We start from the raw sequence: 15,058 nt of genomic DNA on the forward strand, positions 1-15,058 counted from the left end.
CCGTGTTCCCACACTAGGTTCCGTGGATCGCAAGATGAAGGACACACGCCCTATGGGTGAGGACCCAAAGAGGAGGGGGGCAGAGGAGGGACACATAATTCAGAGGGTGCCACACTTCTGAATTCAAGGCGCCTTGGGTGGGTGGAAGTGAGGGCCTGTGAGGGGACATGGGGCTGAGTCTTAAGGAATGGTGGCAGGTCACATCCTGAGGACAGACACTGATCGAGGCTAAAGAGACGAACTTTCTCCCAGGAGCACTGGGGTTTGGGGGAAGTAAGTACAGCGAAGTGAAATTATCTGACCTACATTTCAGAATGATCCTTGGGTGCAAAAAAGAGGGAGGACCTAAACAGAGTAAGGGACTGGCCCTCAGCACCCCTTCCCACTCCCATCTGGCACGCCCGCCTGCAGGGCTTGGCAAGCTAGACACATTCCCAGACTCCCTTGCAGCTAAGTTCTAAAATCTGAATTTTCTGAATTAAGTTATGCCTAAAAAATCTGAATTGGGGGGGTGCCTGTGTGGCTCAGTTGATTAATAAGAGACTGCCTTCAGCTCAGGTCATGATCCCAGGATCCTGGAATCGAGTCCCACATTGAGCAGAGACCCTCCTTCTCCCTCTCCCTCTGCCCCTGTCTCCCACTTGGGATCTCTCTCTCTCTCAAATAAATAATAAAATATATGTTTTTAAAAATCTGAAGTAGGTTCTGCCAGGTGGAAGCAGTTGTCCATGAGCTGGAAGGCACAGGGAGGTGGGGCCATCTTTCTCTTGCCTCGTCTGTTTCCTGCTGGGAAGGAAGAAAAGACACAGGGTGACTCTGCAGTGTCCAGTGTCCAGTGTCCAGCCTCTAGTGCCCTACAAAGACCGCTGCAGGAGACAGGGGCATCCTCCTCCCGGCTTCCCAACCCCAGCTCTCAGCTCCAGGATGCGGGATGTGTTCTTAAATGAAGAGATCTAATGTTAGCCTTGAGATTCCCAATCTTTATGATCAGACAGAGGCACCCCTCTCTGGGAGCCAGTTTTGCAGTACAGGGCAGCCATCATTCCTGTCCGGTCTTCCAGGGACTACATCAGCACCAGATAGCCTGAGATAGGGGGCTTCAGGAGTGCTCTAGCTAAGAGATGGCTAAAAGCAGAGCACCTAGGTGGCTCAGTCGGTTAAACATCTGCCTTAGGCTTGGGTCATGAACCCAGGGTCCTAGGATCGAGTCCCCTATCGGTCTCCTTGCTCAGTGGGAAGCTTCCTTCTCCCTCTGCTTGTACTCTTTCTCTCTCTCTCTCTGACAAATAAATAAATCTTAAAGAGAGAAAGAGAGAGATGGCTAAAAGCTTGAACCAGGGCTGTGGCCGCAGGCTGAGCATTTGGAAGACAATTCTGAAGACTCCACTTGGCTCATTGATTTGCTGGAGGTAGATGGGGGATTAAACCGACTCCAAACTTCCTCGTTTGCCTGGCTGGGAGAAGATGAAACAAGCCACTGGTCAAGATAGGGAAGAAGGAGGGAAGAGTAAGAATGAGAAGGAAGGTGAGGATTCTGAGTTGGCCCATTGGTTTGAGGCCTTGGAGGGTGTCAGGTGAAGGTGTCACCACTAGGCAGGTGCACACTAGAGTCTGGAGGGGAAAGACTGGGAGATGCTGGCCCAGAGGTGGGGATTCCGGCCCCGGGGTGATGGGGAGAGGGGTGATGGGTGGGAGGATGTAGACGGAGAGAAGGGGGTCCTAGGGTGAATTCTGAAGAACCCTGATATTTGAGGGGTGAACAGTGGAAAAGCAACCCAAGGAGAGATCTGAGAAGGGGGGGATGGGCCAAAGGTGTCAGTTCCTAGTGTTGGCAGCAGTGTCACAGAAAGCCACCAGCAGGGTCAGACCAGGTCAGGTGGTGTTAGACGCCTCTACGAGTCACACGCCCTGGGACAACCCCATCCTATCAAGAGGCTCCTTGCAGCCAGCAGCATGGAAGCCAGCAGCCAGGGCACCTGGGTGGCTTAGTTGGTTAAGCGCCTGCCTTCAGCTCAGGTCATGGTCACATGTCAGGCTCCCTGCTCAGTGGGGAGTCTGCTTCTCCCTCTGCCTCTGCCTGTTGCTCTCGCTGCTTGTGTTCTCTCCCTCTCTTTCTCTCCCTCAAATAAATAAATAAAACCTTAAAAAAAAAAAAAAAAAGAAGTCAGCAGCCTCTTGCATATACAAGGCTGAAATGAAATTTTATTATCTCTGTTTCCTGAAGGGTTTACTCATAAATTTAGCTCCTCGGTGGGCTTCCTGAGAAAATTGTCAGTATAAGACGGGCTCAGAAGCCACACTGTGAGGGACTGAGGAGCAGGTGGGAGTCCCGTAGACAGGAGAAGAAGCTACTCTTTCTACACGTGTGCAGGGGCCTGGGAAGGTGAGAGAGTGGGAACAGCAGGCAAGGCTGAAGGGGGAGACACCACTTTCTCTTGGTGGGAAGGGGGGAGAGAGCAATACCAGAGATCAGGAGGAGGGGGAACCTGAGGGGGTGCTCCCTCCTCTCCACTCCTACTGTCCTGACTATCACTCATATTGGGAAGCCCACACTGACCAGTCTCCCTCTCCAACGCACCCTCCAGGCAAAGGGAGTGAGCTCAAACTCACACCTCACCCTCCCTGACTGCGAATCACTCATTGGCTCCTGGTGCCCAAAACTAAGTCCGGGATTCCTGGTGCTCCCAGACAGAGCCCGCCCCAATCTCCCCACCACCTGGCTTCCCACCCATTTGCCCTGCTCCTTCCTAACTGAAAAACGTGCTGCAGCAGCCAAACCACCGGGGCTTAATTGCCTCCGGACAAGCCATTGTCCCTCATGTGTGTGTGAAAGCCATTTCTGACTCTTTTGTTGTTGTTGTTTTGTTTTGTTTTTTAAGATTTTATTTATTTATTTGAGAGAGAGAGATCATGAGCGGGTCTGGGTGGCGGGGGGAGGGGGTTGATGAAGAAGCAGACTCCCCGCTGAGCAGAGAGCCCCTTGAAGGACTCAATCCCAGGGCTCTGGGATCATGACCTAAGCCAAAGGCTGCTGCTTACCAGACTGAGCCACCCAGGCGCCTACCATTTTTGACTCTTGAACACTTATCTGAGTTCCCCTGAAGGTCTCAGAAAGTGGGGAAGAGAAAGGTTTGACCCTTTGAGAAGCTGTCTTTCTCGGTGAGGGCTCAAGGAGGGAATGCTCCTCCCCCAAGGCCAAAGCCAATCACAGCTAGGGCATTGCCCCCTTTTTCCAGTGCTTGGTTTAAAGGTGGGCATGTAACCCAGTTTGAGCCAATAAGTCATTAAAGAGAAGTTTGCTGAGGGATTCTGGGAACGTTTTTCTCCCTGCTGAAAAGAAAGCTCTGTGCTAGAAGGGGATCCTTTCTTTCCTGCTTTTGGATGCTGAGGTGTGAGTATGTGATGTGGCAGCCACTTTGTGACTATGAGGGGAAACATGGTGGACACGCTGAGAATAGCGGAATGGAATAATGAGCAAGAATGAGGTCTAGGATATTGGGCTGAGCCACTACCCTCTATCTGCTCAACCTCCTGACGTCTTGTTAAGCAATCAACTTCGGCTTTCCCCCTCTGTCAAATTTAGAAGAAGGAGAGGAACCTGCAGGGAGAAGAAGGAGAAGACCTATCTGATAATGTTGCTGTGCAGATCAAAGTGAGTAATTTGTAAACCCTTTAGATATATGCCTGTGCATACACCTGGAAATACTGGTGTTCAATAAATAAAAATAATGAAAGCTAAGCCCCTTTGAATTAACTTTTCTGGCACTTGGATGGTGAAGAATGAGCTCCTTAAGCAGAAGGCTGGGGCTAGAAAGTTGACACGGGAGGAGCCTATATGGGGGGAAGGGGTAAATGTGCAGACTTGGAAGGATAGCCTCTGGGAGGATAGTGTGGCACACTGGCCTCTGACATATGGTGGGGGGGGACATCTGTATTGTCTGGTAGTGGGAGACAACCGCCACTCGCCTCCAGCAGCTCCCCCTACCCCACAGTCTTGGCTCAAAGGGCCAAAGCTGTGCCGTTTACAGAAGGGTTAGAGCATGAACGAGGAGAAGAGCAAAATGTCTTGTCAGAAAGGAGCAGCAGAAGGCAAGTCTCTGTGCCCCTCAACTTCTCTTGCAGACCTTCTAAGAGCCGGTTTCCTAACCTGACAGGCCCTCCCCTATCTCAGCTCTGAAGACCCCTACCTTTCCCCCGGTAACTGCAGTGCTGGTAGCCGAGGGTCCTGTGAGCACCTCAGGGTCTTCTTGCCAGCTGTCTGAAGGCCACAGAGCCTTCCTGACTCTCCTAACTTCGAGCCTTCTACCAGATTCTGTGAGCCAAAACCTACCCCTTCCTGGGCGGGCTTCCCAGCCTGTGACCTGAGCAGTCCCACTGACCCCACACTTGGCCTGACGTCCTGCTGTTGCTGCCTTGGAATTATTCCTGATTTTCCAACAAGGGCGCCCGTCGGACCCTACAAATTATGTAGCCAGTCCGGCTCTCCATCCCAGCTGCCTGCACTGGGATTTCTGATCTTGTGACCACAGCCCTGAGCACACAGACGTCCCCTCCCGGGTCCCAGCATGGGCCGCCCTCAGACACGGATGCCTGGTAGCCTCCCCTCCCCGGGCCTGGAAGTCTCTCAAGTGCCTCTCCCCAAAGCACCCTCCTGGGTTCAGATTCCTGTCTTGGTCTGGAAGACTGACTATCATTTTCCCTAACTGGTCTCCTAGCTTCCAGTCTTCTCCCTCCTCTGGGAAGCAGCCACCAAAATCTTTCTAAATTCCAAAGCTGATCATGTCCCTTACCTGCTTATAACATCTTAGGGGCTCTCAGAAGCTTAAGCTATAAATTCCAAACCCCTGTGGTCCAGGGAATGATGCACTTCCTGATCCAGCCCCTGCCTATGTATCTAGAAATCACCCCAACCCATGCCCTCCCTGCGCCCCGCCAGCCTCCCTGCACCCCCCATGCAGCATTGCTTCCCATTCCCAGAAAGGGCATGTCTCTGCACGCACCATTTCTGCTGCCAGGCACTCGGCACTCCTGCTTCATCCAGCTAACACCTGCCACCTTCAGAACTCAAGAGCCACCTCCTCCAGAAAGCCTCCCCACAGCTCTGAGTGCCTCTCAGAGTGGTGGACTGTCCTGATCGTTCACTTGTCTTTCTCCCGGTGTCCTCGCCAGACAGCACAAAGCCTCTCCGTGCGGCAGGGGCATGCTGACCCCTCTGGCGCCAAAGCCACTTCTCCTCTCTGGGCCTCTGTCTTCCAATTCATTGCGGACACCTGCTGCACAGCCGGGATCCAAGCAGCTCCAGACCCTGGCCTCAGGAAGCAAGACGAGCAGAAGGGGTGACAAGCATAAACATTGTGCAGGTGCGTGAACACCTGTGACAATGTCCGCTGGTGATGTCTGCTGAGCAGACCACAGCAGGTCAGAGAGGGAGGGTGTCACTGTCGTCCATCAGGTCCTCGGGAGGGCCTCTCTGGCAAGGGGACACTCCTGAAGGAAGTGAGGAGGGAGCCCTGCTGGTGTAAGGAGTGCAGTGGTGGGGGTGTGGGTGTGGGTTCCAAAAAGAAGGGACAGGGAGAGCAAAGGCAGGAATGTTGGTGAGACCCAGGGACGGTTTAGGAACCAGTATGGCCAGATCAGGGTGAGTGAGGGGGAGGATGGAAGATGGATGAAGTCAAGGAGGAATGTGGGGGCCAATACAGGTTGTAGTGGAAGCCCCGCCCTGTCCCAATTGGCCTTGAAACCCACCCACATGGATCTATACCCAATCTGACTTCTCTCATTCCTTCAATGAATAGTTCTGTCCTTCCAAGCCTTCTACCCCCTGCCCCTTGGCTTTCCCACCACCTCCTTCCTTCCTGCTGGGGGAACCCCTAGCGATCCCCTCACCTCCCTGCCTGTTGACTGCCCACCCATCCCTATAATAATGATTTGAGTGCCCTGCTCCATATCCCATCAGCCCTCCTGGGATCCCGGGTATAGACAGCTCTCCATACTCAGGCACCCCACCCCATCCACTCTCTCTGGGGGAGGGGCAGGGGCAGGACTCACGAAGCCTGCAAAGACAGCAGACCAAGGGGGGAAGGGGCCAATACCCCAAGGGCAACCTCATTCATGGAAGACGGGAGTGGACAGATATATATCCTCTGGACAAGGCTGGAATGCATTCGCGGGCTTCTCATGTCCCAGAAGGAGCAACCTCCTGTTGCCCATGGTGGTGAGCAGTTCAGTAACTCTGTCCTACCTTAGCTTTTCCTTTTCTTTCTCTCGCTCCTTCTACTCCCTCATTTTTATTTCCTGGGATCGTCTCACAGACAAACCTGTCTCTGAGTTCAATTTGAGTTTAACTCATACCAAGTCTTGTCTCAGGCTCTGCTTCCAGGGAATCCAAATGAAGCCAGTTTTTGTGGTTACATAATGGAGAAGGGGTCCTTCCTCCCGGCCAAGGTCACGCTTGCCACCACCCACCTGTGCAGTATAATTTCTCTCTTTTTCTGGAGAATCTCCACAATCCGGCCACGAGTTGCTCCTCCACGATCACTTACTCTCTCTCTCTCCCATCATTTACCTTTAAACAGACTCAAGTCTCTCCCATCAGAATGGAAAAATGAACTATTCTTCAACCCCACTTTTCTCTGGCTTCTAGGGCTCAGCTTGCTCTGCCTCCCAGGTGGTCTGAGACCACTACCCACTCCCTACACCTTGAAACACATTCCCTGCTGGTTCCCCTCTTCCTTCTTGGGATGTGTCTTCTCAGCCTCTTCTGCTGGGTCCTCCTCCTTGATGGGGCCACTTGTGTGGCCCAGGCAAGGCCCTGGTCCTCCATTGCCCACACAGTGTGCTCTCTGCTTGGGGGACCCCACAGACACCTGCGTCTGTGTGTGTCCAGCCCAGGCACACCCTAAGAGCCAAGCACATGCTTCTCACCTCCACTTGCATGTCTCAAAGCACACTAATCTGTACATCCCAACTTCCCATTGCAGCTCAACCCACTCCTTCTCTTGGTTTCCCCATCTCAGCAGGAGTGCCAGTCTCTATCCAAAGAGGCACAAGTCACACGCTGCCATGGGGCCATCCTGACTCCTCTCCCCCCCACCCCGCCCCGTGTCCTGTATATCGCGAAGTCCTCCTTTACCTCCTAAATCTTTATGGATCAGTCTACTTGCACCCATCTCTGGTCACCCACCACCCCTCATCCTGGGCACTTTCCCTCGAAATAACATCCTAACTAGTGTTACCAGATAAAATTCAGGATGCCCAAAATAGTTGGATTTCAGATTCTAAAAATTCTTTTAAAAATATAAGTATATCCCAATATCACATGGGACATACCTACATGGAACAATTTTCATTGCTTATTTGAAATTCAGTTGTATTTTTTCATGTTCTTTTCTTGTTAAAATTCTATAAAATTCTCATAGTATTTCAAGGATCATCTTCTATTTTTATTTGCTAAATCTGGTGATCCTGACCCTTACTGACCTCCCTGCAACCCCACACTGTAGCAGGGTGACATTGTTCAAACAAAATTTGCTGAGTAGTCAGAAAAGTTAAGTATATGTATTGTAATCGCTAGATCCACCACTTAAAAAAAAACTATATGTAATGTACAACATAGTGACTATAGTTAATCATACTGGATTGTATATTTGAAGGTTTACTAAGGGAGTACATTTAAAAAATTCTCACCACAAGAAAAAAAATCATTAGTATGTATGGTGATGGATGTTATCTAGATTTACCATGGTGATCACTTCCACTTCCCAACATACACAAATATTGAATCAATATGTTGTACACCTGAAATTAATGTTACATCTCAATTATATTTCCATTTTTTAATATAATGATTAAAATTTAAATTTTCTTTTTCTGAAAAAAATGTAAATACAGAAAATTCTGTTTAAAAAAAAGAAAATTCTGTTGATGGAAATAAATTAGTATTATCTTGAGTGTCCCCCATGTGCCAGAAATACCTGGAAAATGAGATGTTCCATTTAACTAAAAATTCTGATTAGTCAAGTTATCACAGATAATATCCATGAAACTTGGCATCACTATTTGCAAGGATATAACAATACAAGCAGCAATAATCTTTAATTCAGCACTTTGAGACCATGATGTTTCAGAGTCACCACCATAAAATAACTTAGGAGCACAGAAACATTAGCCTAGAATCTGGAAAGCACATTGGACTGAGTGCCAGGGACACAGGGAGACAGGTCCTGGTCTCATTCTTACCTTACTATTGGATTTAGGCAAATCATTTTAATTCTCTCCGTTGCAGTTTCCTTCTCTGTGAAACGAGGGGCTACACTAAATGATCTCTAAAAGCTCTTCTGGCTCTGATTCAATCACCTTATAGGGTGATAGACTGAAGAAGTGCTGCCTCATGGTGTTTCTGTTGAGAAAATGCTGAATATACTAGTTTCTACTATATTTCTATAAAAATGAAAAAATCCATAACTTCATATCTTTGAGGAGAAAAGAGTTATCTTCATTGGACCAGAGAAAATACAGTCAATTTATTATGATTCTGGACGAAAGGAAACGGATTAAGAAATTTCTGTAGGGTCCCCAGAAATCCAAGGACAGAGCAGACATTAGATCTCATTAATTCCAAGGGCAAAAGTCCCTGAAGAAAATCTTCAGGACCTACTGAAGCCAACATCTATGAAATGGGATACCGAAGTCTGAAGAAAGTTTGCACAGCCTTTAAGCAGAGTGCCTTCCTCCTAGTTCAGGGAAATCCAGATGGATCCAGGTCCTCGAAGGCATGTACGTAGTAAAATAATAAAATGTGTTTCCACCACATGTGTTTTCAAGTGGTAGCTTATGTTTCTTTCTTTCTTTTTTTTTTTTTTAAAGATTTTTATTTATTCATTTGACAGAGATCACAAGTAGGCAGAGAGGCAGGCAGATAGAGGAGGAAGCAGGCTCCCTGCTTTGCAGAGAGAGAGCCCGATGCAGGGCTCAATCCCAGGACCCTGGGATCATGACCTGAGCCGAAGGCAGAGGCTTTAACCCACTGAGCCAACCAGGCACCCCAGAAGCGTATGTTTCTTTAGGAATTCTTAGAAATTAGACTCTTGACAGATTCTTTATTAAACTTAGTTTGAATTGTCTCAAGGAGCTTTGTGAAAACTTGGGAAAATAATTTAGAATCTATTCAACCTTCCTAAGGTAAAAGAAAAAAAGTATACAAGGAGATAACAATTTAAAAATACACACACACACACAATAAAAAATAAAACAAATAAAAAAAACCCTCAATAAATAAATTAAAATAGAATACAGAAAAATAGTTCAACAGAAAGCAGACAGGGGGAAACAGAGGAACTAATAACATAGGGAACAAATGGAAATCAAATTATAAAGTGGAAGTTCTAGGGGTACCAGGGTGGCACAGTTCATTGAGCAGCCTACTCCTGGTTTCAGCTCAGGTCGTGATCTCAGGGTCTTTGGATCATGCCCCTCATTGGCTCCACATTCAGTGAGTAGTCTGCTTAAGACTTTCTCTCCTTCTCCCTCTGCCCCTCCTCATCGTGCTCTCTCTCTATCTAAAATAAATAAATAAATAAATAAATAAATAAATAAATAAATAAATAAATCTTTTTTTTAAAAAAAGGAAGTTCTAATCTAAGCATATCAATAATTACATTAAATGCAAATGACTTAAATTTCCAGTTAAAAATCAGAGATTTTCAAAATGAATAAAAAACTAGTAAGACTCAATAATATGTTGTCTATAAAAAAAATTTTATAGTAGACAGTTAATAGTAAAAGGGTGGGAAAAGATGTACCTTGTAAACAGTAATCAAAAGAAAGCTACAGTGGCTATTTTAATAACAGGCAAAGTGAATTTCAGAGTAAGGAAATCTAACAGGAATAAAGAGGGATACTGATAAAATGGTCAACTCACAAAGAAGACTTAACACTCCTAAATGTATATATACCTAAGAACAAAGCTTCAAAACACATGAAGCAAAAACCAACAGAACTGAACAAAAAATAGAGAAAACCTACAATTATGGGTGGAGATTTCAACAATTCTCTCAGCATTTGATTGAAAAAATATACAGATCAATAAGGATATAGAACTGGACAACACCATTAACAAACTGGATCTAAGTAACATTTTTAGGACCCACCGATCAACAACCAAGTACACATTCTTTTCAAGTGCACATAGAACATTCACCAGTATAGACCATATCCTGGGTCATAAAGCAAATGTCAACAAATTTTAAAAGTTGAAGTCATACAAAGTATCTTCTCCAACCGTAATGAAATTAAAGTCAGGAACAAAAAGGTACCTGGTAAATTTTCAAACACCGGAAATAAAACCACACACTTATAAATAATCTACAAGTCAAAGAAAAAGGTCTCAAGAACATTGGAACTGAACAAAAATAAAATTATAAGTCAAAATTTGTGACATGTAGCTAAAGTAGGACTTAGAGGGAAATTTATAGCTTAAAATGGTTACATTAGAAGAAAGGTCAAACAACCTTGGAACCCAAGTTCAATCTTGAGAAACTATAAGACTGGAAACTATAAGACTGGAGCTTATGGGGCTGGAGGAGGGGGAGGGCAAAACAAATCCAAAGCAAGCAGAAGGATGGAATTAAGGGCAGAAACAATGACACTGAAAACAGAAAAAGCAATAGAAAAAAATCAATAAAACAAAAAGTTGATTATTTGAAAAGATCAATAGAATTGATAAACCACTAGCCAAATTGTCAAAGAACAAAGGAGAGGACACATTTATCAATATTAGTAATGAAAGACATATGTCACTACAGACTCTGACATTAGAAGGATATTGAGAGAATACTATTACCAGCTCTACAACATTACATTCAAACAGGGTAGATGAAATGACTGAGTCCTCGAAAGATAGAACCACCAAAACTCACTCAAAAAGAAACAGATCAGAAGAAGGAGGGGGAGGGGGGAGGGAGAAGAGGAGAAGGAGAAGAAAAAGAAGAAAAAGGAGGAGGATGGGGAGGAAAAGAGGAAGAAGAAGAGGAGGAGGAAGAGCGAGAAGAGGAAGAGGAAGAAGAAAAAGAAGGAGAAGTGGAGGAGGAGGGGAGGAGGGGGAGAAGAAAGGAGAAGAAAACAGGACAGGTTATCCAAAGAGTATACATTTTAAAAAATTGAATTTGTAAATTCAATTCAATGATTACAAAAAAAGAACTCTCCCAGCCCAGATAGCTTCGCTGGCAAATTTAACTAAACATTTAAAGAAGAAATAATGCCTATCTCTTCCAGAATATAGAAAAGGGAACACTTCCCAACCTATTTCATGAGGCCAGCATTACCTTGATATGAAAGCCAGATATAGGTAGTAAAGGAAAATATCCTTTACTGTCCCTTATGAACACAGATTTTTAAAAATCCTCAGCAAAATCTTTGCAAATAGAATCAGCAATAAATAGAGTGAATAATATACCATGACTAAGTGAGGTTTATCCCAAGAATGCAAGGCTGGTTCGGTATTTGAAAATCAATCAATATAATCCATCATATTAACAGATGAAAGAAGAAAAATTACATGATCCTATTAATTGAAGCAGAAAAAAATCATTTGACAAACTTCAACATTAATCCATAGTAAAAGGCTCTCAGCAAATTAGGAATAGAAAAGAATTTTCTTAATCTGGTAAGGGACATGTACAAAAAACTCACAATTAATATCATACCTAATAATGAAGAACAAAATGCTTTTTTTCCAAAACCAAGAGCAAGGCAATGGTGTCTACTCCCATCACTCTTATTCAACATCAACACAGGAAGTCCTAGTCCATGCAATGAAGAAGAAAGAGACAGAGGTATACAGATTGGAAAGGAGGAAATAAAATGGTCCCCATTTGCAGACAGTAGTTTGCTCAATGAATTGTGCCACCAGGTGCCCCTAGGACTTCCATTTTATAATGTCTTTGTAGAAAATATGGAATCGACCCAAAAAGTTCCTAGAACTAACAAATGAGTTGAGCAAGTTTGCAGAATATAAGGTCAATACACAAAAATCAACTATATTTCCATATACTAGCAATGAACACTTGAAAACCAAAATTTTAGAAAACAATATCATTTACAATATTTCCCTAAAACAAAATTCTCAGGTATAAATATAACAAGACATGTGCAGCATCTGGACACTGAAAACTACAAATGCTGTCAGAAGAAAACAAAGAAAACCCAAATAAATGGCATGACATACCATGTTCATGAATTGGATGACTATAGTTTAATGTCAATTCTCTTCTAGCACAACCCTAGTAATATTTTCTGGTAGACATAAGCAAGCTGATTCCAAAATTTTTATGGAAAGATGATGAAACTAGAATAACCAAAACAATTTTGGAAAAAAAAAAAGTCGGATGAATCCCACCACCCAATTTTAAGACTTAATAAAGCTGTAATAATAAAGGCAAGATGGGATTAGCAAGGGATAAACAACTAGGGAAATGGAACAGAATGGAGAGCTCAGAAATAGACCCATAAATATGGCCAATTGATTCTTTTTTTTAAAAAAGATCTTATTTATTTGACAGAGAGAGAGAGAGAGAGAGAGATCAGAAGTAGGAGAGCAGCAGGCACAGAGAGAGGGGGAAGCAGGCTCCCTGCTGAGCAGAGAGTCTGATGTGGGGCTCGATCCCAGGACTCTGAGATCATGATCTAAGCTAAAGACAGATGCTTAACCCACTGATCCACCCAGGCGCCCGTGGCCAATTGATTCTGACACAAGTACAAAGGCAATTCAATGGAGAAAGAGTAGCTTTTTCAACAAATAGTGTTGTATAGATATATATCTCCACTCGTTCCCCTTGGAATATATATATATGTATATATATATATATACATACGTATATATATATATATACATATATATATATCTCAACCTAAACCTCACAATTTATATAAAAATTAACTCCAAGTGAATAATAAATCTAAATGTTTAGTGTGAAACTATGAGACTTTTAGAAGGAAACATAGGAGAAAATTATCACAACCTAAAATTAGGCAGAGTTCTTAGATATGACATCAAGAGCACAATCCATAAAGAAAACAATGGATAAAGTGGACTTATCAAAATTAAAAAATTTTGTTCTGTTAAATATGCTATTGAGAGAACAAAAAAGCAACCTACAGAGTGGGAAGGAAATGTTTACAAATCACTTGCATCTAGAATATATTAAAAACTCTCAAAATTCAACAGTAAACAAACAAACAAAAAAAACCCACAAGTTTTAAAATGAGCGAAAGACTTTAATAGTTCATCAAAGAGGATACATGAATGGCAAATACGCCCATGAAAAGATGCTCAACAGCATCAGTCATTGGAGAAAAGCAAACTAAAATCACAGTGAGATATCACTGCACACCGGAAGAACAACTAGAATTAAAAATATTTGATGCAGGTGAGGATCTGGAGCAACTGGAATTCTTCTGCATTGCTGGTGGGAATGCAAATTACAGAGCCACTCTGGGAAACAGGTTAGCAGCTCCTCATAAAGTTAAATATACACGTATCATAGGACCCAGGAGTCCCACTCCTGGGTATTTAGAGAAATGAAAACTTATAGGCAGGGGTGCCTGCCTGGGTGGCTCAGTCGTTAAGCGTCTGCCTTGGGATCGAGACCCGCATCAGGATCCCTGCTCGGGCTGGAAGCCTGCTTCTCCCTCCCCCACTCTCCCTGCTCATGTTTCCTCTCTCTCTCCCTCTCTCTCTCTCTCTCTCTCTGTCTGTGTCAAATAAATAAATAAAATCTTTAAAAAAAAAACAAACAACTCAGGTATGCACGCGTGTGCAGGCACACGCACATACACACTGTAAATGAATGTTTATAGCAGCTATATTCCTAGTCATCGAAAACTGGAAACAAATACCCATCAATAAACAAAGAGCTAAACATTCTGTGATGCATCCAGTCAATGAAATACTACTCAGTACCAAAAAGGGACTGAGATCAATCCCAAAGTCATGAGTAAGAGTCCATCCCCATAACATTCTGGAAAAGGCTAAACTGTAACAATGGAGAAGGGATGAGCGGTTTCCAGGGTTTAGGGGTAGAGGCTAGTGTGATTGCAGAGGGGAGTTCTGGGGGCTGATGGAATTGCTCAGTGTACTGAGTCTGGTGGTGATCCCAGGAATCCATACATGTGTTAGAAACTCATAGAACCATATACAACCCACCCCCCTACAAAAAGTCCAGCTTACTGTACTTTAATTAAAATTTTTTTTCTTAATTTGACATCATTCTTTTTTTTAAGCTTGATTTTTCTTTTTTTTTTTTTTAAGATTTAATTTATTAATTTGACAGACACACAGTGAGAGAGAGAACACAAGCAGAGGGAGAATGGGAGATCCCCAAACCCTGGGATCATGACCTGAGCTGAAAGCAGAGGCTTAAAGACTGAGCCACCCAGACTCCCCTGACCAGCTATTTTGCTGCCTTCCCAGTGGGCTCCAACAAAAGCCAGACTCCTCCCCAGGAAGGGTCTCCACCCCTCATCTCCTCCAGGCCAGCCTCATTTCCCACCAGCAGCCTTGCCTTCTACACAGGAGCCTTTCTTTTCTCAGTTCTTTGAGAAGTGCAGGCTCTCTCCCCCCTCAGGGCCTTTCCCTATGCCTGGCGTCCTTCCCTGAGGTTTCCTTCCCCGAGTCTGCAGCCAAGGGTGAGTTGCGGGAAGGGAGTGGGTGAGGAGGCGCCCTTGAACCTCCCTCCCCGCATGCCCCCTGGCTACCCTGTCACCACTCCCCTGCTCCATCTGCCCTTGAACCTGTGCTGGTCCCCAAGGACCACGAGTTAAAGATGCAGATTGTAAGGTAAACCTCAGAACATACCGCTAACCAGCGGTCTTCATATTTGGGTACCTCAGAGACATGGGGAGCGGGGAGGGTGGCTGTTGAATGCAGATACAGGTCGTGTCCCCCCACCCAACTTGGGGGGCTAGTAGGGGAGGTGGGGCCCCAGAAGCCAGCACGGTCCTGCACCCCGAGCCTGGCCTTCCGCTGCTGCTGCTGCTGCTGCTGCTGCTGCTGCTGCTGCTG

At 45.0% G+C, this 15,058-nt stretch overlaps 1 long non-coding RNA gene across 1 annotated transcript; it reads left to right on the forward strand.

The window, feature by feature from the left end:
- Positions 1-2,143: 2,143 nt before the first annotated feature.
- On the forward strand, positions 2,144-13,996 carry LOC116862055. Its single transcript, XR_004381586.1, has 3 exons — positions 2,144-2,225; positions 4,056-4,063; positions 13,986-13,996. It is a non-coding gene; the product is annotated as an uncharacterized LOC116862055 (long non-coding RNA).
- Positions 13,997-15,058: the final 1,062 nt, after the last annotated feature.

This window comes from Lontra canadensis, unplaced genomic scaffold, assembly GCF_010015895.1.
Source record: "Lontra canadensis isolate GAN:19392208 unplaced genomic scaffold, GSC_riverotter_1.0 scaffold219, whole genome shotgun sequence".
Classification (NCBI taxonomy): domain Eukaryota; kingdom Metazoa; phylum Chordata; class Mammalia; order Carnivora; family Mustelidae; genus Lontra; species Lontra canadensis.